Genomic DNA, 7,701 nt, shown 5'->3' with positions numbered 1-7,701 from the left:
CTCGTCCAGAGAGGTCATGAGGTGACTGTATTGACATCTTCAGCTTCCATCCTTGTTGATCCCCAGTATATCATCCTCTATTAAATTTGAAATTTATCCTACATCTTTAACTAAAGAATGATTTTGAGAATGTTTTAGGGGAACTGGTAGATACATGGATGTATGATCTTCCAAAATATACCTTTCTGTCATACTTTTCAAAAGTACAAGAAATGTTGTGGAAATATTTTGAATGTATTAGAAATCATTGTAAAGATGTTGTTTTGAACAAGAAACTTATGGCTAAACTACAAACATCAGAGTTTGATGTCATTCTTGCTGATCCCGCTGGTCCTGGTGGAGAGCTACTGTCTGAAGTGCTTAAAATACCCTTTGTGTACAGTTTTCGCTTCTCTCCTGGCTACATATTTGAAAAGGATAGTAAAGGATTTCTGTTCCCTCCTTCCTATGTGCCTGTTGTTCTGTCAGAATTAAGGGATCAAATGACATTTACGGAGAGGATACAAAATATGTTATATATGCTTTATTTTGACTTTTGCTTTCAAATACTTGATACAAAGAAATGGAATCAGTTTTACAGCGAAATATTACGTAAGTCATATTTTCAATTTTAAGTCCTAACCTTCCATGTCTTTTTAAGGTGAAATTATATGATCAGGCGATCCTTCTGCCTCAGTCTTCCAAGTAGCTGGAACTAAATCACGTGCCACCATGCCTGGCTAATTTTTTTATTTATTGTAGAGATAAGGTCTCACCAAGTTGCCCAGGCTGGTCTCGTACTTGTGGACTCAGGCAATCCTCTGGCCTCAGCCTCCCAAAGTGCTGGGATTACAGGCCTGAGCCACCACACTTGGCCTATTTCCTTTTTAAAAATTTACATACTTTTACAAAATTTCTCCCCCTGATCTTGTATAATTTTCATAAGACATCACAGAACAAGATCAGTAATACCTCTATAAAAACAGAGTACATTACTTCAATGCTAGGTAGATGGAGAATACTCTGGGCAACAAGCCAGCGTGATACAACATTAAACACAAGTTACATTAATGTGGCTGCAGGCAATGATAATTACACAAACTACCTGGATACCTGATGTACTACCTGAAGTAGTAATGCAACGGCTCTCACATAAAATGTGATGTCATAGGTTCAAATTGCGTTTTAAAAACACTTGGCAAAGCCGGGCTCGGTGGCTCAGCCTGTAATCCCGCGCCTTTGGGAGGCTGAGGTGAGTGAATTGCCTGGTCCGCGGGTTCGAGACCCGCCTGGGCAGCAAGACCTCCTCTCTACGATAAATCAAAAAATCAGCCAGGCGTGGTAGCGCATGCCTGTAATTCCGGCTACTCGGAAGGCTGAGGCGGAAGGATCGCCGGAGCCCAGCATGTCGAGGCTGCGGGGGCCGGGAGCGGCCACTGCACTCCAGTCTGGGCAGCAGAGTGAGACTCCAACTCAAAAAATAAAAATAAAAAAAAATAAAAACACTTGGCAATATGTGCTATGCATGGTCAAAGTATAATTTTTTTTATTTCAATAATAGTTTTAAAACAAAGCTTTATCCTACTGGTTAGAATCTGAAATTATACTTGTTATTTTGAAAAGAATTGGTCATTGTTGTATAGTAAGAAAAATAAATAATAAATAAAAACAAAAATATAATAATGAAAAGAGGGGTATGCAAATTTGGTATTATTTTCAGAAAAGTTTTGTCTCTACATATCTTACTTTCTTGGGGTGAATACATTGATCAATGTGTAATAAAATCCCTCAGTGCTTATATTCAAGTAATGGCTCTGTTGTTCCACATTAAAAGAATTCTATAAAAATAACTTCTTGAAATCAACACAAGTCTTCTGGTGGAACTACAATGACATAGAATTAAAGTCAAGTGACACCAACTTCCAAGACACTATATTAGTAATTACAAATTATAAATTAAATGTCTGAGTATAATATTTTCTAGCATTATCATGTTTGACTACAGTGTAATAGCGCTTTCATTTTTTCTATCACATGCATATATACATGGACAAACACACTCACATTTAACACAAATATGGACAATAGAGGCCATTTTACTCTTATTACACATCTCCTTCCTAAGAAACTGATTTATTATATCAGCTTAAACCCATTCATTACTGCAAAAAAGTTTTGATAATACTTATTTTCTAGCCTTACTTTATTGTAGCAATGTTTTCAATAGTGTTTGCTGCTTGAATACCTTTTTGTGATGGTGCAAAATTTCTTCACAGGAAATGGAAGACTTTGTCCAGAGTTCTGGAGAAAATGGCGTTGTTGTGTTTTCTCTGGGGTCAATGGTCAGCGGCCTCACAGAAGAAAGGGCTAATGTGATCGCTTCAGCCCTTGCCCAGCTCCCACAAAAGGTTAAAGTGCCTCAGTGGTGGACAGCCAATAAATACATTATAAAGAATCCAGTTATAATAATTTTCTGCCAAAATGTTAAATTATAGGATAGCTCTAATTATCTTAGATACCAGTTCAAAATCAAAAATATTTACATAAGATGCTAAAATAGTAATGGAGAGGGTTGATTTATCATCACTTTGGCATTAACATTGCTATCAGAAAGAAATACGCTTAGGAAGTGCAGGTGAAGTTTGGGTTATGACCATGGCATTTCAGGCAGGTCCACAGAAATCACCAAGTTCTGCCCTGTTGATTGCTTCCTTTGCCTACAGGTTTCCAGAGGACACTGTGCACATAACATATATTATCAGAGGAGTTAAACTTTAATGAATAACTGCACTAGCACAATAACAAGTGGTCTGAAGTCTTAAGTCCATCATGCAGTTTAGGCTTGTCATGTAATCTAGCCTCCTGTGCTTCCTGTACTTTTTGGAATAGGTCTATTTGGTATGCTGTCTTAGATGCTTTTCAGACGAGATGACCTGAGCCAACAAACCACCAGTCCAGGTATCCACCTAGGTAAATGGATTTAGTGAATGAGCAAAACTTGCCTGCCCTGCTGGGTTGGACTCTGTTAATGTCTTAAGCATAAAGATATCATAGAAAGGATGGAGATCAAATCCCACCCTTACTGTAGACTTTGCGCATTATAAAGTGTGACACCCCAAGGACTCTGTTCTAACCATCAAATGAACACTTTCTCCTTATTGAGGAGGAAAAGGTTATATGGAGTCGACGCAAAGGAAACCAGACATAGGGAAAGTTTCAGATGCATCCTTCTAAAAACATAGTAGGAATTTAGTTTTGAATAGAATACATTTGCTATTTCTGTGTATTTGTGAATTACTTTTTTATTTCCTAACACAGTCTTCTTTTAAAAACCTATGCTAATTTTTTGTGTGAAAACTCAAAACCACTCTACACACAGAGAAAATACAAGGCAAACACTTGTAAATTATGTTCCTGTTTATAAAGATTGCTTGGGAATTCTAAAATAAATATCTTATTCTGGTACTGTGCATGACAATGACTGGGATATACTGAATCATTTTTAAAATGCTAACAATGCTTTGTACTTAATCATCTAAGTGGTAATGATCAAGTAAGTAATATTTAGGAAAACACCATTTATCCTTTTTCAACAGCTGTCTTGTTAAACATGCATTGCCAACTGTCTCTTTTTTCCTACATGGAAAGAATTTCCAGTACTTTGATAATACTTGGATTCCACTCAACAATTGCATTTTGAAACTTGTCTTGAAAGTACCACTTAACAATATGTAATCTAAGAAGTTGTGCATACTACCTATGCGGCATTGATTTATTTCTCACAAGTAGTTGACTTATTTCTTGTAAATCAAAAAATGTCAAACTTTTATAAAATAACTGATAGATAAATAGATATAAGTAAACTTCTTATAGCGCTCAAGAGGAAATAAATTAACATTAAGTTTGGAATGTTACAACTAGTACACCATACACAAAATAAATTTATAGGTCACTACTAATTTGATACTGTATTATAATGACTGCTTAACAATTTCTTAAATGCTTAATATTTTATTGATAATCTCATTTTTCTAAGCTACTGTTTTGAAACAGATGATTTCCTTATATGACAGTTTGACTATAAAAGTTCGCACATGAAATGTGAATATTCTTTACCTCAGACTTGTAGTAGTTCTCATTAATTGACATCTCTTGTTTTCATTTCTTCATCTTATACATATGAATTTTAACTAGATAACTGTTCATCTTTTAGGGGTTCTAACACATTATAATGTTGGAGTTCCAGTCATGAAAAGACATTTTTTTTTACCCTAACAGGTACTATGGAGATTTAATGGCAAGAAACCACATACTTTAGGTCCCAATACTCGACTGTACAAGTGGATACCACAGAAAGATCTTCTTGGTAAGACTCAACAGAACAAATACTGAATATGAGTAACAGCCAGTTAGAGTGATAATTTAACAGAAAACAAGATTACTGCCATGTATTCTTGAAAACAAAAATAAAACCTAACTAGTTCACTTTTATTTTATAGTATTAGGGGAAAAAAGATAAAATATGCCAGTTGGTATTTTATTACATACACTAATAGCATAATTTATTATCAAAATCAAAATATGTTCATTTCAGGTGAAAATTTCTCTCATAGAGAGTTTTTTTCAGCAACTGCTTTGGTTGTCTCTCTGTCCCCTATGTCTACAAACCTACACCTGACCTTTCCTCTAACTGTACTATCACTATCTAATGCCACTAAAAGTGGCAGTTCTCTTATATTGCCAGTGACTCAGTATTTTTTATGGAAATAAATCTACAAACTTTATCATGATGTGGTGATACACTTTTTAATAAAATATAGCCTGTTCTTCCTCTGGTTTCAGCACCACTAACACCTCACTCTGCTGCCCTCGACATCCAACATGTTAGACTCAGTGTCTGCATCATTAAGAGAACATGATTTACATAGCCAACATTTTTCTTTTCCTTTTTAAAAAAATTTTATTTTCTTTTTCTAAAATGTTTCTTTTTGTTTTTTTCCACCTGGTAATTTTATATCCATTATTCCGGTGTGAAGTGTTACACACTAACTCTTCCATGGAGCCTTCACTTCCCTTTTGATAGAAGTCATTGCTTCTGCTTCTGAAATCTGAAAACACTTTTAATGCAAATTCATGAATATAATCATCTGTTATCTAAAAAAGTACTGCCTCTTTTAGTGTATTATATTGTATATTTCTAATTTTATTTGTAAGACTTATAATGGATAATTTAACTAAAATTCATCCAATCCTAGGTCACCCCAAACCAAAGCTTTTATCACTCATGGTGGAACAAATGGCATCTACAAGGCTATCTACCATGGGATCCCTATGGTGGGCATCCCTTTGTTTGCGGATCAACCTGATAACATTGCTCACATGGTGATCAAAGGAGTAGCGCTTAGAGTGGACTTTAACACCATGTCAAGTACAGATTTGCTGAATGCGTTGAAGACAGTCATCAATGACCCTATGTGAGTATGACAATTTTTTTTAGTAGGTGTTATTTATAAGTAGATTCTCTTGTCAACAGTGAATGTAAGTTTCGTCTGCTTTTTAAGAGCCTAATTTTTCTCTTTATATCAATAGCTTTAGTTGTTACAAATAGTTTTTGGTTACATGGATGCATTGTATAGAGGCAAAAAAGTCTGTAGTTCAAGAGTACCCACACTTGCACCTGTGCACATTGTACACAATACATGATTATTAATCCCTTGATGTTTCTCCCCCTCCCCCTCTGAGTCTTCAGTGAACATGATATGATTCTCTGTGCCTTGGTAGATCCTTAGTTTGGGATCCACCTGTAAGTGGAGATGTGTGTGTTTGGGTTTCTGCAACTGTGTTATTTCACTTAGGATGATAGTCTCCAACTCCACCCAAGTTACTATAAAAGGCATTAATTCATTTTTATAATGACTGAATAGCATTTCATGGTACATTTATTTCACATTTTTATTTTAATTGATCTGTTGATGTGCAGTTAGGTTGATTGTACCTCTTTGCAATTGTGGATTTTCCTGTGATAAACAAGTGAGTGTAGGTGTCTTTTTTGTGTAACAACCTCCATTCCTTTGGGGAGATACCTCACGGTGGGATTGCTGGATCAAATGGTAGATCAACATTTACTTCTTTGAGAAATCTTCATACTGATTTTCATAGATATTGTGATAATTTACACTCCCACCAACAGTGTTTAAGTGCTCCCTTTTCCCTGCATCTACACCAGAATCGTGTGTTTGTTTCTTTTAATTTTTTAGCAATGGTTGTTCTGACTGGTGAAAGGTGATATCTCATAGTGGTTTTAAATTGCAATTTTCTAACGATTAGTGATGTTGAGAATTTTTTCATGTTTTTTGGTTATTTGTATGTCTCGTTTTAGGAGAAGCTGTTTGTGTCCTTTGTCCACTTTTTAGTGGGGTCACTTCCTTTTTTATGCTGATTTGCTTGAGTTTTTTGTAGATCCTGGATATTAGTTCTTTATCAGATGTATAGTTTGCAAATATATTTTCCCATTGTGTTAGATTGCCTATTTACACTATTGATTATTTCTTTTGCTGTGTAAAAGCTGCTTAGTTTTATTAAGTCCCATTTACTTATTTTTGTTTTTGTTGCATTCAGTTTTGGGTATTAACCACAAGTTCTTTGCCTAGGTCAAAGTTCAGAAAAGTTTTTCATATAGTATTCTTATGAATTTATATCTGACAATTAAGTCTTTAATATATCATGGGGTAATTTTTGTACACAGTGAGAGATAGAATTCAAGTCTCATTTTTCTGCATATAGCTATACATTTTCCCCAGCATCACTTGTTGGATAGGGTATCCTTTCCCCCAGTGTATATTTTCGTCTGCTTTACTAAGATCATTTTGGTTATAGGCATTTGGGTTTATTTCTGGGATACTCTATTCTCTTCCATTAGTCCACATTTCTGCTCTTGTACCAGTACCATGCCATTTGGTTATTACAACCTAATAGTATAATTTGAAGTGTGGTATTGTGATGTGTAAAGTTTTATTCTTTTTACTCAGATTTGCTTTGACTTTTCTGGATTCTTTTTGGTTCCATATAAATTTTAGAATTATATCTTCTTAATCTGTGAAAAATGATGTTGATAGTTTAACAGAGATTGCTCTAGATCTGTAGATTGCTTTGGGTGATATGGTCATTTTAACAGTATTGATTCTTCTATTCCATGAGCATGGAATATTTTTTCATCTTTTCTGTCCTCTACAATTTTGTTCCTCAGAGTTTTGTAGTTCTCCTTGTAGACATCTTTCATTTCCTTAGCTAAATACATTACATTCCCAGGTGTTTTAGCATTTTGGCAGCTATCATAAGTGGAATTTAGTTCTTAATTTGATTCTCGTTTTGATCCTCACTGATTTGTTTGTGTTGCTTTTATATTCTGAAACTTTATTAAATTCATTTATCAAGTGTAGAGTCTTTTGGATGTATCTTTAGGATTTGATAGGTATATACTCATACTACTGGCATACAAAAATAGCTTGATTTCTTCTACCAATTTGAATAACTTTTATTTCTCTTTCCTGATTGCTCTGGATGAGACTTCCATTACTATGTTAAATAAGAGTGGCAAAAGTGAGCCTCCTTGCCTCGTTCCAGTTCTGGCAGGAATTGCATTCAATTTATCTCTTTTTAGTATAGTATTGATTGTGGGCTTGTTGTGTATGATTTTTATTATTTTGAGAAATGTTCCTTATA

The 7,701-nt window shown here is 34.7% G+C and overlaps 1 pseudogene; it reads left to right on the top strand.

The window, feature by feature from the left end:
- The window catches only part of LOC103252492, a 5,706-nt pseudogene extending 253 nt beyond the window's left edge, over positions 1 to 5,453 (top strand).
- Positions 5,454 to 7,701: the final 2,248 nt, after the last annotated feature.

The sequence above is a fragment of the Carlito syrichta genome, unplaced genomic scaffold (genome assembly GCF_000164805.1).
Source record: "Carlito syrichta isolate Samal-C Ts95f unplaced genomic scaffold, Tarsius_syrichta-2.0.1 Scaffold163879, whole genome shotgun sequence".
Classification (NCBI taxonomy): Eukaryota; Metazoa; Chordata; class Mammalia; order Primates; family Tarsiidae; genus Carlito; species Carlito syrichta.
Note: the sequence above shows the minus strand (reverse complement) of the source record. Positions and strands in the feature narration are given on the sequence as shown.